General features: G+C 35.8%; 1 pseudogene across 1 annotated transcript; it reads left to right on the forward strand.

The window, feature by feature from the left end:
* Positions 1-5773: 5773 nt before the first annotated feature.
* On the forward strand, positions 5774-16879 carry LOC120348457 (uncharacterized; annotated as a pseudogene). The gene is made up of 5 exons (XR_013477606.1): positions 5774-6138; positions 7028-7145; positions 7590-7815; positions 9755-10716; positions 14708-16879. The product of XR_013477606.1 is annotated as an uncharacterized LOC120348457 (transcript).
* Positions 16880-17277: the final 398 nt, after the last annotated feature.

A 17277-nucleotide genomic window follows, 5' to 3' on the forward strand; every position in this document is an offset into this window, starting at 1 on the left:
TTTCAAAAATTTTTTTAAAGCAAGTGTTGGGATCCTGGATGCTGCTGAAGTCATCAATATCAATAGAATTCAGTTCATTCATAAAAGTATTCAAGTTGGACGAAGTAAACTGGCGATAAAGCGTTTCAATTCTGGTCTGAATTTGCTTTTCTAGAAGAGAGCATTGTACAATCGGCAGATGATCAGAAACACATTCTGCTAAAACAGCACTGTTAATTTTTGTTATCATATACGTTTGTCCAAATGTGGTCTATACAGGTAGCAGAACTTGAAGTTATCCTGGTGGGGCAGTTTATCAGAGAATAATAGGCCAGGTTGTGCATAATATCAACATTATTAGAAACATACTTAAATATGATATTTTCATGACAATATTTTTGCTAATAAACAACTTATTCTGTGATTTATAAAAAATAACTTATGTTTTATTTCAAGCTGCTCAACGTGTCAAAAGTTATTTTCCAGCGTGGTATCTTTGGCTCAACATATTCACAAACAAGGTAAGATTTACATAATTATAGACTCTTACATAAATTCCATAATCACTAATACAACTTCCACAACTCAAGATAAACATGAAGAGCAAATTTTTTCTAACCACCATGGGATAAATCTGTAAAAATAATTTTGAATTTCTTTTATTTTTAGGCAGAGATATTAGTGTGGGGAGAATTGTAGTAGAAGATCATTGCAGCCAAATGTGGTCAAATACTTACAATTGTTGCTGAAGAAAAGTTCTGAGTGATTAAATGTTATCCTTCAGCTGTGATGCAGTTAGCGTTATTCCTCACACTCTAACCGAGTATTCCAGGTTTACTATACCCTCCAGTCTGTCGGGAAAATATTTGATAGATTCACAGTCCAAGAAATGATTGACATTCATGGTAATCAATGAAGCGATATTCAGCGAGGTCCATATAATCCAATACATTGCTGGGTTTATTTTACAAAAAATGCAAAAACGATGCTAAGACCCGGAAGACTGCAAAAGAATTCAGTCATTATTTAATCCCGAACCGGACTGTTTGATAACTGACTCTATGATTGCAGGATACAGAATATGGACGCCTAACCGTACCATTGCCCAGTGTCCAAGCTGCTCGAAATTGAATTTAGATTAAACTATGCTCATGAAGGTGTTACAGCCACAGTTTTTGAAAATATTAATATAGAATCATTTGGTATCGCCCAAAACGATACTAGCATGCTGGACATCTTGGAAAAATAAGGTGCCATCAAACAGAATTTATCCCTACGAAAACTGCTTGAAAATAAATGTAGATGAAGAGCATGATCTCTTTTCACTTTGTTTTGCAAGGTAGTGCGTTTAGATGTGATTCCAGTTTTATTTTTATTACTTTAGCAGTAATTAAACAAAGCAATCTATTTTTCATAACAAAATTTTCATTGCAATATAGTATATTTTCATGACAATAGGCAATGTAAGTTGCATAATAAAAATACAGCATATCTAGAACTGTTTGATTTCCAGTTGCGTATTTCTGGAATGAAAATTATTTTCAAGCCAAATCAGACGCTCATCAATGCTATGGAATGGTCGGAGCATTTTTTTAGGCGCTCCCGTAGTATGTGTACCAAGATAGCGCACAACCTGATAACCCCCACCTGGTGCACATATTACGGGAGCACCCTTTTTTATATCCAAAATTTGGCCAAGTATTCACAATATCAAACCATTCATCCATAGACCATGCTGACCAAGAGCTCTGGCCCACCTCTCTGCTGCATCAATCTTGCAGCAGTCTTAGATAGAACCTGGGCTGCATATTTGACACACACTTGTGTGTAGCTTTGTAAGCACAAGTGGGATTCCGTCAATTTGCAGGAGCGGAACTCTTGGGATGAAAAAGAAGGGTACTGCACGAAAATGGTCATCTTATTTAATAGGCGAATTCCACTCGCAAACACATTATTGCGTACTGTTTTGAGTAAATGAAATGATCAGAACCATTGAAACATGTATATGGGAAAGTTAACCTAAAATCATTCAACTCATGGAACATTTTACGGTTTGCACTAAGTCCATCTGTAATGAGCCCCAAACCCACTTCTCCAACACTTTCCCAGAAAATGCTAGCAAGATGGTCTGAGCGGATAACGTCAAGGGCTTTGAAAACTTCCCAATCAAACCATGTGCATAAACTTGTAGTGCAATGTGTGCAGAAACTTTTTCTCTGCTTTTCTCGACTCTCCCAAGTCAACAAAGCCATCATCTCCAACCATCATATCTCCTTTTGAATTGTAGACAATATTTTCTTTGACTAAAAAGATAGGTTTATCTTCAAATATGTTGAATCGACTAAGTTATGTCAGGTTTTGAACCAAATTTCGCACATTAGAGTTTGTTTACTAATAATAATTGTACAATTATAAATTTGGGCACTCCTCAACTAATTTTGTTCGCCTACTTTACATCAATTTGTGTAAAGGAACTGAAACTTATGGACAGGTGTATGTATATTCAATTGGCTACGAGTTCCTGAGCTCGTAATATAAGTGAAACAAGGGAAATCTTCAAAACACTGTTCCCATCTTTTCCCAGATGAAATAAATATTTCACAATTTAGTGATCTAAAATAATGATAAAAGAAATTTCTTATTATTGCTCAAAGGAAGTGCCCACATAGCAGTGTTGTTATGTCATTCGCAAGATGATACTGTTAATGAAAGTAAAAATAGAAGGTACTACGCTCAGACAAACAAGCTGAAGTTACTGATTCAAGTACTTTTTTAGTGAAAAAATTGTAAAATTTTCAAGGTATTAACATGATGATATCAACACCAGTGGTGAATATTGTGAATTCTTGAAACAGATGATTAGAAAAATATGTAATACCTTAAACTTAAAGCATGCAATCTAAGCTGTTGAGTCCCTTGTTCAAATTAGATCTCGAAAAGGACACTTCAAAATGTTGACTTGTTGTAGAACTGGAATTACTGCTGCCAGTTATCCCCTCACAAATGATCGATGTTCAAATAATATGCAGGATATTTGATAAAGTTGTTTCTTTTACATCAATATTATTTAGGACTTCCTATGTTACACTAGTCCAGCCATGATAAATTGCACCGATCTCCAACTCTGAATCAATGTTTATAGCTAAACTTGATTGCTCTGCAGCTGATTAGGACTTGAGAAAAAATTGAATATTGTTTTCTAAATCCTGGTATTGCCAGTTGAAAGGTGAATAAGTTGATGCACTTTTTTTCAAGTCTTGCAAATTTTTATGACATGTTTTTTCAGCTACTTTCCTCTTTTTTGGAGAAGATCTATTCAAAGTTGGCGTTCATCTTGAAAATTGCACCAATTCAAAGACGCGACTGTGAGGCTTTGTTGAATATTTCTCTTTTTATATAAAATTACAATCTTGAACATACTGAAATGCAACATCGATTACTCATGTTGATGAGTGATGTGAATAAATAGCCTATAACAGTATAATACAAATTATGCAATTCCAAAAAAAAGTAATACAAAAACGTAAAAAAGAGATAAAACGAGTTGACTTTAAAAAAAGAAATGAAATTGGTACTTTTGGTGTTTGGTAAATCTGTGAATACTATCAGACTATACTGCTATAGTGCTGGTATGTTAGTCGTAAGTTATAATAGTAGAATTATATCTCCTAGAATGGAGGGTGTGTAACTAAAAAGATCGTAACCCAGTACCAGACTCACAGAACATAAGAAATGAAGTAGCCTAGGCCCTAGGTTACGATAATCGGGTAGAATATTGCAGTATTGAGGTGTTTCATAGAACGCCAAGTTACCATACCGTACCTGCGTTGTCTTGAGGGGGAAATACTAGTTGAAGCCGAAAAGTAAATCTAATCTATCTTGAAATAAACTAAAGAGACCGAGCTTAAGATGGACAACCGGCATTTGATTAAAGTATTGAACCAACTTAATGAAATACTATAGGCTGCTGAGCTAAAAAATATACAGCAAGACATTCTGTGCACATACCACCGTCTTCACCAAGCTCCGCGCAAATCAAGTGATCGCAATGGAGCGTGAAGCTGCAGAAACTCGTAACGCGAATAACTTTGTTTGTTTTATTAATGTGGGCGTGGCTTTTTAGACTAGTTTCATCTCCCTGGGAAGATCCTACCAAATAAAACACTATTAGTCGCGGAATATATCATCTTTAAAATGAAAAGACTTTCTCAAGCAACTTATGGGATTAGTTAGTATATGACTCAGTTCATGCTTTCACACAGAAGCTTTCCTCCCACCTGTATATACCAGTTTGAATTATTAATGTTTCTGTAAATGAATTTTTCCTGAAAAGCTCATCCCACATCCTTCACTCGATTAATGTTTGTATTTTGTAAAGTAGATAATTTCACAAAAAAATTTCCACAATTTTTGCAACCAAAAAGTTTCTCCCCGGTATGAGTTCGATTATGCACATGCAAACTAGATGATTGCGAAAAACTCTTTCTACATCGTTAACAAACTTACGGTTTCTCTCCAGTATGACGTCTGTCATGCCCTCGTAAATTAGATATTGCGAATCCCTTGCCACATTGTTAATAAATATACGGTTTTTCTCCATATTGACTTTGTCGGCGTACACGTAAATTAGATAGAGAGAAACCTTTTCCTCATTGTTCACAAACAAAAAGGTTTCTCCAGTGTGAGTTCGCTCATGCATTCATTCATGTAAACCAGGTACTAGGTTAGGGTTAGGCCATAATTTTAGGTATAAATACTACGGGAGGCTCTTGGCTAGTCTTCGAACTGATAATAGGACTAAAATAAGGAAAAAATTATCGCCAAACCTGTTACTCATGTTACGTTCCGATGTCCGCCATCTTGGTTCGCATACTTCGGGAGCATCGGCAACTCTTTATTTCCTGATGACCAAGATATTCGAACACCTGTCATACTTGGTCATAACGTGGCAATAATATGTTATTTTACGTATATGTTCATGTTGTGAAGTATTTCGGCACTAACTAAAATCATTTCAAGCATCCAACTATGATCCATGCTTTATTCGGGTGTTCGTACCACGGTGAACGCATCATAATTTTTATTTTACTACAAGGTGAATTTTATTTGTGTAAGTATTTCAAAGCTCAGAAATATACAAGGAATTTGTCATTACCTCAATGAGAAGTAATTTGAACGAGCGAGAAGCAGTTTCCCGCACATAATAAACAAACAAAGATTCCAGAAGACTATGGTAAACATGCTCTCATATAACCTTGATTATTCCGCGTTTCGTTACGCTTGCGAAGCTCTAAGTCTGGGGTTTTTGAAAAGGTTACGTAACGCTTGTTCTCGTTTTACGAATCACATGTTCACCGCAGCGCTAAGATTGAGATATTTATTTTTCATCGTGCAAAAACATTGTACATTTAAACGGACGGAAAAAGGTGAATAAATTCATTGAAAGAAAAAAGTACAATATTTGAACTGCAATGAACGAAGGGTCGCGAAAAGACTATCAAAAGTCATCATGTCAGCGACATCATTATAGAAGCAGATTAAGTCAAACAATACAGAAGTAAATCAGCAAAAATAATTAAAACAATTTGGGAACTAAAAAGTACGTGAGAACGGAAAATTCGGTAAATAAAGTATTGACTAACTAGATCAACTCAACGTCATGCTCCAGGGAGCACGCCAACAACGAGGAAATTACTGACGTACGTGACGTAGCATAACGAGGTTGACTACTACGGGAATTCCCTGCAGCAGCAGTGGAACCAGCCCCGTGTAACTCCGGAAATTTGGTCCCGGTGTTGAATTCGCCGACACGCTTGACTTGGTGCTGACAGATTATTATTGCTTCGAAAATCATCGTGCGACTTTCTGCGTTTTTCTGTGTTCTGACGGCACTGTCTCGCGTCAAGATTAAGTGAGTGACTTATAAATATTCAAGTTAGTTGTGCACCTGGAATATTACACGATATACTTGACTATAGAACTGATAGAATGCAGATTACAAAACAAAATAGAAGAACAATTAATTGAGTGGGAAGGCCCTAAGACCGGTCCAGCACTCGAAAGCACATTGACAGTAAGATTTTGAATTCACTTTAAAGCTCCCATGAGTAGATGTGGTAGAGAGCCGCTATGTGCTACGATTGTTCAGCATAAGAAAGAGTAAGTTGTAAATGTTCTTATAGGTACCCAAAACAGTAATGATTTGTCAAGGAATGTAAATTTTGATAAGAGATATGTATATTTTCGGATCATAAAAAAGTTACAGTGTGAGGATTTATGCTGTGTGATCAAAGCAGTAAGCAAGAATATAAATTGACTGATGGGTGATGCTTTATCCCAAAAATCAAAATTAGCTTACACCATATCAATGAAAATATTTTTGGTGGAGCAACTAAAACTGTCAGCAAAAAAAGAAATGTGGTGAGCAATACCACCATGAAATTGTGACGTCTGCAGAAAAACATAAATTAAAAACACATATTTTAACTTCAATTAATTAGTGTTTTATGATGGAGTTCTACTAATCCTGATAATTTTTTCCCAAACTCATTCTGTCATTGTATACGAAATCACCAGCTGCATATTACAACATAAGAGGCGTTTACGTTTGCCATGATAATTCATTTTGCTTGATTTTAGGCTGGTACTAATAACCTTTTACACATAAATTTGATACCTATAATTGCTATTATCTGAACATGGCTTCAACATATATATACGTATCAATAATTTTAGATGTGCCAAAAAGTTTTGAATTATTTTGTCGAGTGTTTTTAAATTATTGATTTGTGATCAATAGCAATAACTTTTTCGCTACTGCAAAATCCACCACATTTTTTGAATGCATTAATATTTCTCCATGAACCGTTACATTTTATTAATTCCAATTTGTTTTGTGGAGTATTCACATTTTTGTTTCAAATAATACTTTGTCAAAGTGGCTGTTATACTTATATATAAACACATACATGCTTAGATGGTAGACAAGGTTCAATTGCTGTGGGCAATTTATTTCAAAATACACTAACTAAAATAAAAAATTTTGCAGATGTCTCGAAACTCACTTTTGAAGAATGATTTGCTGTCACCAAATGGGGTTTTGTTATGGAAACGCATCTAGAAGGAATTTTATGAAGATATGTCTAAAAAACGTTTTAAACAGCCATGTAAACTAACAGAATAATATGTTTAACTCAATAGCTTGATAAAAATGTCGGTTCCATTACATTTGAACCCACGTACATTTGAACCCATGACAATTGCACCTGTATGCTATTGCACCTATGGATTTTTTTTTGTTTCACGGATAGTTAAACCCATACTAACCCTAACCCATGGGTTTTAGCACCCGCATATAGATTGAACCCGTGGATATACGCATGGGTTCAAATGTACATGGGTTCAAATGTACGGTCACCAAAAATGTCTGTTAAATATTAAGCACGGGTATAGCACAAAGAATTGTTTTGGGTTTTAATTCATTTGTATTTTCTTATTATATCTATCTTCTATTGAGCATTTAAATACTTGGATCATGATTATTATTTCTAAAATTACCAACAGTATTCGGGTCATTAATAACAGATGAACCGGGGAAATTTTCTTTGTAGGTTTTTCCTGCATCTGTTGCTAGGATTTCGGAGATGTCTGAATTTGAAGCAACTGCCAAGTTTTGCAAACTGCAAAATACCTTTTTTGACATATGCAACAGCACTACTGACGTGGCTTCCCTCAAAAACGGAAATCTACTACTACTCTCTGAAACATCTGGAGACAAAAGACAGTAAATCAGCTAAAATTTCATAAATTATTTTACACACTGGAAGTCTACAACAGGTGATTAGCTCAAGGATTTTTTAACAAAATAAATGCTATACAGCTACATGCAACACATTCTGTAGTCATATTTAAAAAACAACAACATTTCATTGCTTCTCCAGCGTATGAAGGGCTCCATATACTGGTACCTTCAACATGTGATATACCATATTAGACCAAACATCATCTGTCAGACCCCCCTTTGAGTGTAAGATAAAGTCTTCTAAATTGTTTTACTATATCATACATATAAATTCTTCGTGGCTTGAAACACTTTTTAGAGTTAGACCATCGGGACTATTATAAACTAACATTTGCGATCAGACCTGATAGGTGTTTTGGTCTAACTTGGCAATTAAAGATTTCAGCCCCCCCCCCCCCCCCCCCCCTTTAAAATCTTCAGCTATGCTCGTAGGGCCTCACCCTAAATATTGAATGAATCGCCAAAAAAAAATTCAGTTTAAAAGATGCATATTTTGCATGTTGCGGGGATGGAAATCCATCTGTGCTCCAGTTTTTTCAACGGGGTGAAACAAAAACTTGCGTTTATAGGTCTGCCGATGGTGGCAAAACAACGACATGTGCAGCGCCGTGCCTCTTTCGCTTTTCTTGGCATGTCCTACTTTCATTAATCGCTGACTATTACCCCCTGGTCAGGACGATCACATTTTCATTTTAATGCGTCGTTAACTGTAATACTGATTGTGTTTAATTAAGTACATGTGTTAACATAATATTGGGTTGTTCTTATGATCTATTTTCTGCATAAATTCAACTGCATGATGTCGCTGACTAGATGACGCATAGAGTCTTTCGCGACCCATCGTCAACTGCAACAAGCCGATTTCCGTTTTCGCAATTTATGTTTAGTACCGAATGCTCAAAACTTCGCAAAATCAATCCCATAGAGCTCACAGATATATTTTTCTCAACAACAGTATAATATCAGAACGATCCATAAGTCTAATTGGCGTCCAAAAGACGATGAGATACTCCTATATGGGTTTCTGTACATTGTGGAGTATCCTGTGAGCTGCTGAATTTGATTATTCCCTCTATGTGTGTGTAATGGATCTTGCTCAACAAGTTCGTCAACTTAAATTCCCTTTATTTAGAAAAATGCTCGAACGGCTTCTAAAATCAACATAATGGTTTTCGGCGTCTTCTTTCACCCTGAAATGCAATTTTTTCATATTTTCTTCACTTTGTGTATGTATCGGTCGTACTTCCAGCCTGGTGAAGAAATAAATTGGTGATAACTGGTTATGGCTGATCAGCCATTGTTACGGCAAGAATTAAGAAAGTCAACGTTTTTAACATGAATACAATGAATTACATTTGTGAAAACAAAATTTCAAATTTTATTGATAATACTGTAAAATATTCATTAACTAATTGTTATCTTTCGTTTTGATTTCAAAAACAGAGTACGTACACAAGGAAGTCGATTCTCGAAGAAACATGTTAGGTTTTTTATGCCAGATGTAATTTTTCCGCGTAGGATTCATTTAAAAATATGTCTGGACAATGGACATATGCCTCAGTGACCGATGTATTTCACTGCTTTTTGCTTCGATAAGTTCAGTATTACCGGCAAGGTTCCCTCCAAGGTGCGCAACTGCGCTATTGCGCAGTACCACCAGACTATTTGCGCAGTAAAATCTCATTCTCGCGCACCTGTAACATTAAGTTTTCATAACGTGGCTCACCATACTTGCGTGGCGGTGTGGCTCAACGGGCTAAGCGTTAGGAATACGCTCGCCACCGCACCTCTAATTACTCTGCGTGGGTTCGCAGGTTCGAATCCCATGCAGGGATGGTTATGTGCGAGAGGATTGCTGGATTCCTCGCCGTCGTTGGGTGGTTCACGTAACCACTGGTCGGTTACGGCTTCCTCCACCACCAAGTCCATGCTTCCGCAAACAAACAATATAAACAAACAAAAATTGCATTTCAGGGTGAAAGAAGACGCCGAAAACCATTATGTTAATTTTAGAAGCCGTTCGAGCATTTTTCCAAATAAAGGGAATTTAGGTTGACGAACTTGTTGAGCAAGATCCATTACACACACATAGAGGGAATAATCAAATTCAGCAGCTCACCGGATACTCCACAATGTACAGAAACCCATATAGGAGTATCTCATCGTCTTTTGGACGCCAATTAGACTTATGGATCGTTCTGATATTATACTGTTGTTGAGAAAAATATATCTGTGAGCTCTATGGGATTAATTTTGCGAAGTTTTGAGCATTCGGTACTAAACATAAATTGCGAAAACGGAAATCGGCTTGTTGCAGTTGACGATGGGTCGCGAAAGACTCTATGCGTCATCTAGTCAGCGACATCATGCAGTTGAATTTATGCAGAAAATAGATCATAAGAACAACCCAATATTATGTTAACACATGTACTTAATTAAACACAATCATACGAAGAAAGAATAACAAAAAATCGGAACTCTTTCCTCAAATCAATGACAGTTGCAAAAATTGAAGTTTTATTGACAGTACTACCGTATATTTACATCAACTATCATTTTTTTTTGTTTGATTCCTGATTCGAAAAGCAGAAGAAATACACAAAGAAGCCGATACACCTATTTCGAATATTGATTGTTTGTTTGAAAACAAACGTAATTTTTCCGCGTAGGATTAATTTAAAAAAATCTGTGACAGTTGCTTCAGCGATCAGGCAAAATCGACTTCCCCGGTGTTCTGCATTCAGGAAGCTCGAATACAGGGCTGCCACTTTAGATGTTTTAGATCTAGATCTAGATGTTTTTTTCTCAAGATCTAGATGTAAATTTGGAGCCTAGATGTTAGCTATAAAATCTAGATATTTTTTTCAAGGTTCTAAATATTATTCAGTGGGAAATAAATAAAGAAATGTGTGTAATACCTGAATACTGTAATACCGGTAGGTGGATGAATATTATTTCATTATTTAGAAGTATCGATGTAAGATTGATAAAACAGTATATATTCACGATAAAACTCATTCATATTGTATTCGTCCACCGGTACCATACAGTCATATGCCAGTCTGGATTTCATGGCCTTTTTGAACGAGAAATCGGGCGTGCAATCAGAAATTCCCGCGTGCAAATAAGAATTCCTGGCGTGCAATTATAGCTCACGACGTGCAAAACAACTGCACTCGCGTGCAACTGACTTTGACATCAGATACCTCTCAATACATCCGCGTAAAATTACCGGTATCGGATAAAAAATACGTTGAATCAGAGAAAAAATGGACGTTTGACCTTTGACCGCAAACATTATTTCTACAGTTTGTCGCTAATTTTGAGAGTGTTTGTGCGACTTTGGATACCGATACTGTTCAGTACATCCGCGTAAAATTATTGGATAAAAAATACGTTGAACCAGAGCAAAATGGACATACTTTGTCATTAATTTTGGTAGTGTTTTTACGTAGAATTAATGGATAAAAAATACGTCAAACTAGAGCAAAATGAACGTTTGACCTTTGACCCCAAACATTATTTTCATACTTTGTCACTAATTTTGGGAGTGTTTGAGCAACTTTAGATACCGGTACTGTTCAGTACATTCGTGTAAAATTATTGTATGAAAAATACGCTGAATCAGAGCCGTACTTGGCCATTGGTGCGGAGGCGATCTTTTCGTCCATAACTATTCTCACGGGATTCCTATTTCCTATCATTCAACACGATATGGAACTTTCCCCGAGCATCGACTTCCTTGTTTATTTCATGACATTGGCCAATCAGCAAGATGCAAAAAAGGACGTAACAATGAGAGGAATTTTTCGCGGGTCAAAGGTTGGGGAAAGGTCCATGGTCTTTTTGCTTCGCAATATTTCGATCAGACCAAATCTTGCAAGCTGGTATTTGTCGACAATTGTGGAGTTTATTTTGGCATCTTTATATTACTGGATTATTGATTTTAAAACCATTTAAACCGATTTACATTGGTGAGCAATTGCAAATTTTCGGCGTGCAAAATTGATTTCGCTCGCGTGCATTTCTGCGGAGCGCTAGCGCCCTCGGGCGTGCACCTGCCATGGAATCCAGTCTGGATACTTGAAATATTTGAATAACGAATTAAACATGTGACGTTTTAATTAACGTTAAGTAGAAAGGACGACGACGTTGGTCCGATGATATTGTTGCCAAGGGTAGGGGTGGGCAATATAGAATACCGAATCCGGAGGATTCGAATCCCAAAGTATTCGAATCCAATGGGATCCGATATCAGGATTCGGTTTCCGCCTTTCCGACGCCATGCGTCAATTTTTGTATTTCAGGTTTTTAATTTATCAATTATAGACGAGCGTTTTTCTCGCGGGGAAATCTCTCTCGTTTAATTAAACTTACGTCTGCTCGCAAAGAGCCCGTAAATCGGTAAACATCAAACACTGTAATTTCAATCGGCATATTCAGGACAGTCGGCAATATAACCTCAAGGCGAAGACTCGTTATTGCCCATTTTTGCGTTTTCCTGCTTTGCTATCTAGCTAGCGTATGATAATTATCTGTGCCGATTTACTGGTGATATTCCGATGATCTGAAATCTGAATGCAACAATCTTTAAATAAATTTTGAAAAAAAGAACTGGCGTTTTTGCTGATACTAAATTTGCCTTTTTTTCTTTGGGTTCTCTCAAAAAACGTCATCTTTAAATCATTATTACCGATTACTTTTAATTTATGAGCATGCATGGAATGGATAATTGCAGGTCATCGGGCAATAGGAGAGACCTTTTTACAGCAAAGAAAGCGATAGAAACATGTTTTTGCTTGCCCAGTGAAAAAAGATCAGATTTCGAACATTCGGTTCGCTTGGACAGCCCTATTTCTAGGGATGGGCAATGTAGAATAATTTACTATTCTAGAATAGTTAAATCGAATCCAGAATACCGAATCCTATTCTATTTCCACAATGCTGGATTTAGATGTTAAAAAGTTTTAAATGTATAACTATAAATGTAATATTTATTTGGAAATGTCCTGAGCATTGAATTTCATTTGATACTAAACAGGCATTTCTCAGGACAATAAAACTTATTATAGGATTATTATTTTTTTTTGCCTTCAATTTGTTCCAAATGTATGTAATCCCTAAATACTGAAATGCTAAATTAAGACACGCTTTACACACTATAATAGTAAGCGGTTAAATACAAAAATAGATATGAAGCGGCGTTAAATCATTTTTATTGTTAGTCTGCCGAATGTACTAACTAAAACATACCCGCTGAGAATTAATTAGATGCAGGACCAGCGTGTGGCCACTGCAACCTATGCGGCCGTTGTAAAATATCAAATTTAACCACTATCAATTAAAATCAACTTTTTATTCTGTGCGAGAAAGACTCGTAAAACCAAGTTCCCGTAAACGTGATTTCGTACTTAGTTATTAGGTAATAACATCTAAAGACTAATTCCTTTTCTATGATTATCATTACATACTTTATCTACCCAGACTTGGCCGTGCATAAACTCAATACGCCACTATCTTCGCCAGATGCGGCAACTTTTTTTATTTTATTTTTTTTATTCATCGGCGACTAAAATACTACAGACACTTGATCAAACGTGCGTCTATCTTGAACGATAGGGAAGGACCGAAAAATATGTAATCTTTTGAGAGTGAAATTCAAATGTGACAGATTTTCACGTATTGCAATAACATTTTATTTCGGAAAACGGTGTACTTAGTTATTAGGTAATAACATCTAATGACTAATTCATTTTCTATGATTATCGTTACATATCATTATCTACACAGACTTGGCCCTAATTAAACTCAATACGTCACTATCTTCGCCAGATGCGGCAATTTTTTTTTAAATTTTCCTGCGACAAAATTACTGCAGACACTCGATCAAACGTGCGTCTATCTTGAACAATAGAAACGGACCGAAACAAATGTAATGTTTTGAGAGTGGAGTTTGAATGCAACAGATTTTTGCGTATTGCGATATAATTTTGTATTTCGGAAAATGGTGTAATAAATTATTCGTAAATAATATTTGATCTAAATCAATCGCAAGCAATGTTATAACATTTAACGCCTGGCTTTTGGTTTACATGCATCTTTTTTTGGTAAAACTCGCAGGTCTCGAGATATCTTAATGTAAAATGAAGCAAGGCACGTCTGTAAACAATTGAAGATTGTTGCAATCAGATTATCGGAATATCGCTAGTAAGTCGGCACAAATAATAATTATTATTATACGTTAGCTATATAGCAAATCAGTAGAACGCAAAAGCGGTGCAATAACGAGTCTTCGCCGTGAGGTGTACTTCGCCGACTTCTTGTTCTGAGTATGCAGATTGAGATTACAGTGTTTGACGTTTACCGATTTTACGAGCAGACGCAAGTTATGTTAAACGAGAGAGATTTCCATGTGAGAAAAAACGCTCGTTTTTGATTGATAAATTAGAAACTCGAAATGCAAAAGGCGCCGGAGAGGCGGAAACCAAATCCTGTTATCGGATCCTGTGGGATTCGAATCCTCCGGATTCGGTATTCTATATTGCCCATCCCTACCTATTTCCAACCAAGAATTAATTGTTTTGATGATAATTATTTATAATTGAATATTATGTTGGGCTGTATATTCAATGAAATTGTATTGTTTCTAAAATATTAGAATTGTTGAAGAAACAGTAGTACTGACAAAGCAACACAGATTCAATGACACAGCCTCCAATTGAGGTGTCTTATCACAATACCAGTGATCTAGTTGCTTTCATTCACGAATATTTGTTAATCACGTAGTTTTCCAAATCTGTGATTGGGCTTCTGAAATTTTTCAGTAAGTATTAAACTAATCACATACATTCAGCTGCATTTTTGCATTTATTATATGACAATGGTCAGTGTTTGCGAAACGTAAAAAAAATTATTATCATTATATAGATATTCTGCATTATGGAAAATTATACCAAAATCATAGAATCCACCAAGGTTGTCTTTAATGAACACTTTTCATCGGGACTCGATTTGGAAAAGCATTTTCATGATGAAAATCATTATGGCACAAGAGATTTAAACGAATATCCATCTGATAACGATGTGGGAACTAGTCAGCATACCAACACCGGCGATAATTGTGGAAAGGGTTGTTCACTGAGTGGTGATGAAGAGAACTCTGATGTTCATGCACAAAGTAGAAAAATTTGTTTGGCTGTTCCAACTGGAAAATCCGAGAATAAGTTACAAACCAACAGGGGAGATAAACCATATGTTTGCCAACAATATGAGGAGAACTTAAAATGGAAGAGATCTCATACTGGGGAGAAACCTCATGTTCTTGAACAATGTGGAAAGAGTTTTTCACAATTATCTCATTTACATAGGCATGAGCGAAGTCATACAGGTGACAAGCCTTATATTTGTAAACAATGTGGAAAGTGTTTTTCGTGTATATCTCATTTACATAGGCATGAGCGAAGTCATACAGGTGACAAGCCTTATATTTGTAAACAATGTGGAAAGTGTTTTTCGTGTATATCTCATTTACATAGGCATGAGCGAAGTCATACAGGTGACAAGCCTTATATTTGTAAACAATGTGGAAAGTGTTTTTCGTGTATATCCAATTTACGTAGGCATAAGCGAAGTCATACAGGTGAAAAGCCTTATATTTGTAAACAATGTGGAAAAAGATTTTCACATTCATCTACTTTACATGTGCATGAACGAACTCACACTGGTGAGAAACCTTTTGTTTGTAAACAATGTGGAAAGAATTTTTCGCAAATATCTTTTTTAAATAGTCATGAACGAAGTCACACTGGAGAGAAACCTTATGTTTGTAAACAATGCGGGAAGAGTTTTTCACAATTATCCAATTTACATGTGCATGAACGAACTCATAATGGAGAGAAACCATATGTTTGTAAACGATGTGGAAAAAGTTTTTCACAATTATCTCATTTACATAGGCATGAGCGGAGTCATACAGGTGACAAGCCTTATATTTGTGAACAATGTGGAAAGTGTTTTTCGTGCATATCCAATTTACGAAGGCATGAGCGGAGTCATACAGGTGACAACTGACGAGCCTTATATTTGTGAACAATGTGGAAAGTGTTTTTCGTGTATATCCAATTTACGAAGGCATGAGCGAAGTCATACAGATGATAAGCCCTATATTTGTAAACAATGTGGAAAGAGTTTTTCAGATTCGTCTACTTTACATGTGCATGAACGAACTCATACTGGAAAGAAACCATATGTTTGTAAACAATGTGGGAAAGATTTTTCACAATTATCCAGTTTACATATGCATGAACGAACTCATACTGGAGAGAAAAATTATGTTTGTAAACAATGTGGAAAAGGTTTTTCACAATTATCTAATTTACATGTGCATGAACGAACTCATAACGTAGAGAAACCATATGTTTGTAAACGATGTGGAAAAAGTTTTTCACAATTATCTAGTTTACATAGGCATGAACGAACTCATACTGGAGAGATACCTTATGTTTGTAAACAATGTGGAAAGCGTTTTTCACGATTATCCAGTTTACATGGGCATAAACGAATTCATACTGGTGACGAGCCTTATGTTTGTGAACAATGAAGAAAGAGTTTTTCACAATTATCTAATTTACATGTTGATGAACGAACTCATACTGGAGAGAAACCTTTTGTTTGTAAACAATATTCCAGAGTTTTTCAAAGTCATCCTATTTACATGTGCATGAGAAAAACTAACATTGGACTGTTTGTAAACGATACCCAATCATCCACTCTACATGAACGAACTGATACTAGAGAAAACCTCATGTTTGTAACTAATGTGGAAAGGGTTCTTCGCAATTATATCGTTTATATAGACTTTATATTTGTAAACATGAATATGGATATGCTCAAATGAAATATTTTTCGAAACGTGCCCAAGAATGGAAATGAGTGAATGGCGATGCACATCATGCAATATATTTTTATTTGTTTGCATTTGCTCTTGTGTGATATCCAATCTCTCGCCCCCTTATCATTGTTAGAATATCGTAATTGCTAGATGGGGAGTGGATATTTGTTTGGTTTCATTTTTGAAAAATATTAAATAAGAGTGATAATGTTTTGTGGGCATTATTTTATAACGATGTGAGATATAGTTATTAAACTCAATAGTCTATGTCATTGAAACGTTGTTGAAAATGCAGTTAGGGTGAATAGCGATTAGTGCAACTGCAGTCTGCTTTAAGAATATTATTGTAGAAAGCGTTATCATTTTTTAGTAGTAGATCCCAATCGTAAAAATAGTGACATTTCCTGAATGAGCAAATGATTCTCCATTTCCGAACAATTTTGCTACAGACTTCAACCTTCATCAATTTTTAAGCAATTGCGCAGGAGAATCAGCCCAAATAAGGCAGTTTTCGACTTGGCCGATTTTGAAAATGTGGGTTTGTTGGCTTTGCAATCATGAAGTCGTCAAAATGAATGTGTGTGGTTCGAATTTTGAAGAGAATTCA

The sequence above is a fragment of the Styela clava genome, chromosome 8, assembly GCF_964204865.1.
Source record: "Styela clava chromosome 8, kaStyClav1.hap1.2, whole genome shotgun sequence".
NCBI lineage: Eukaryota > Metazoa > Chordata > Ascidiacea > Stolidobranchia > Styelidae > Styela > Styela clava.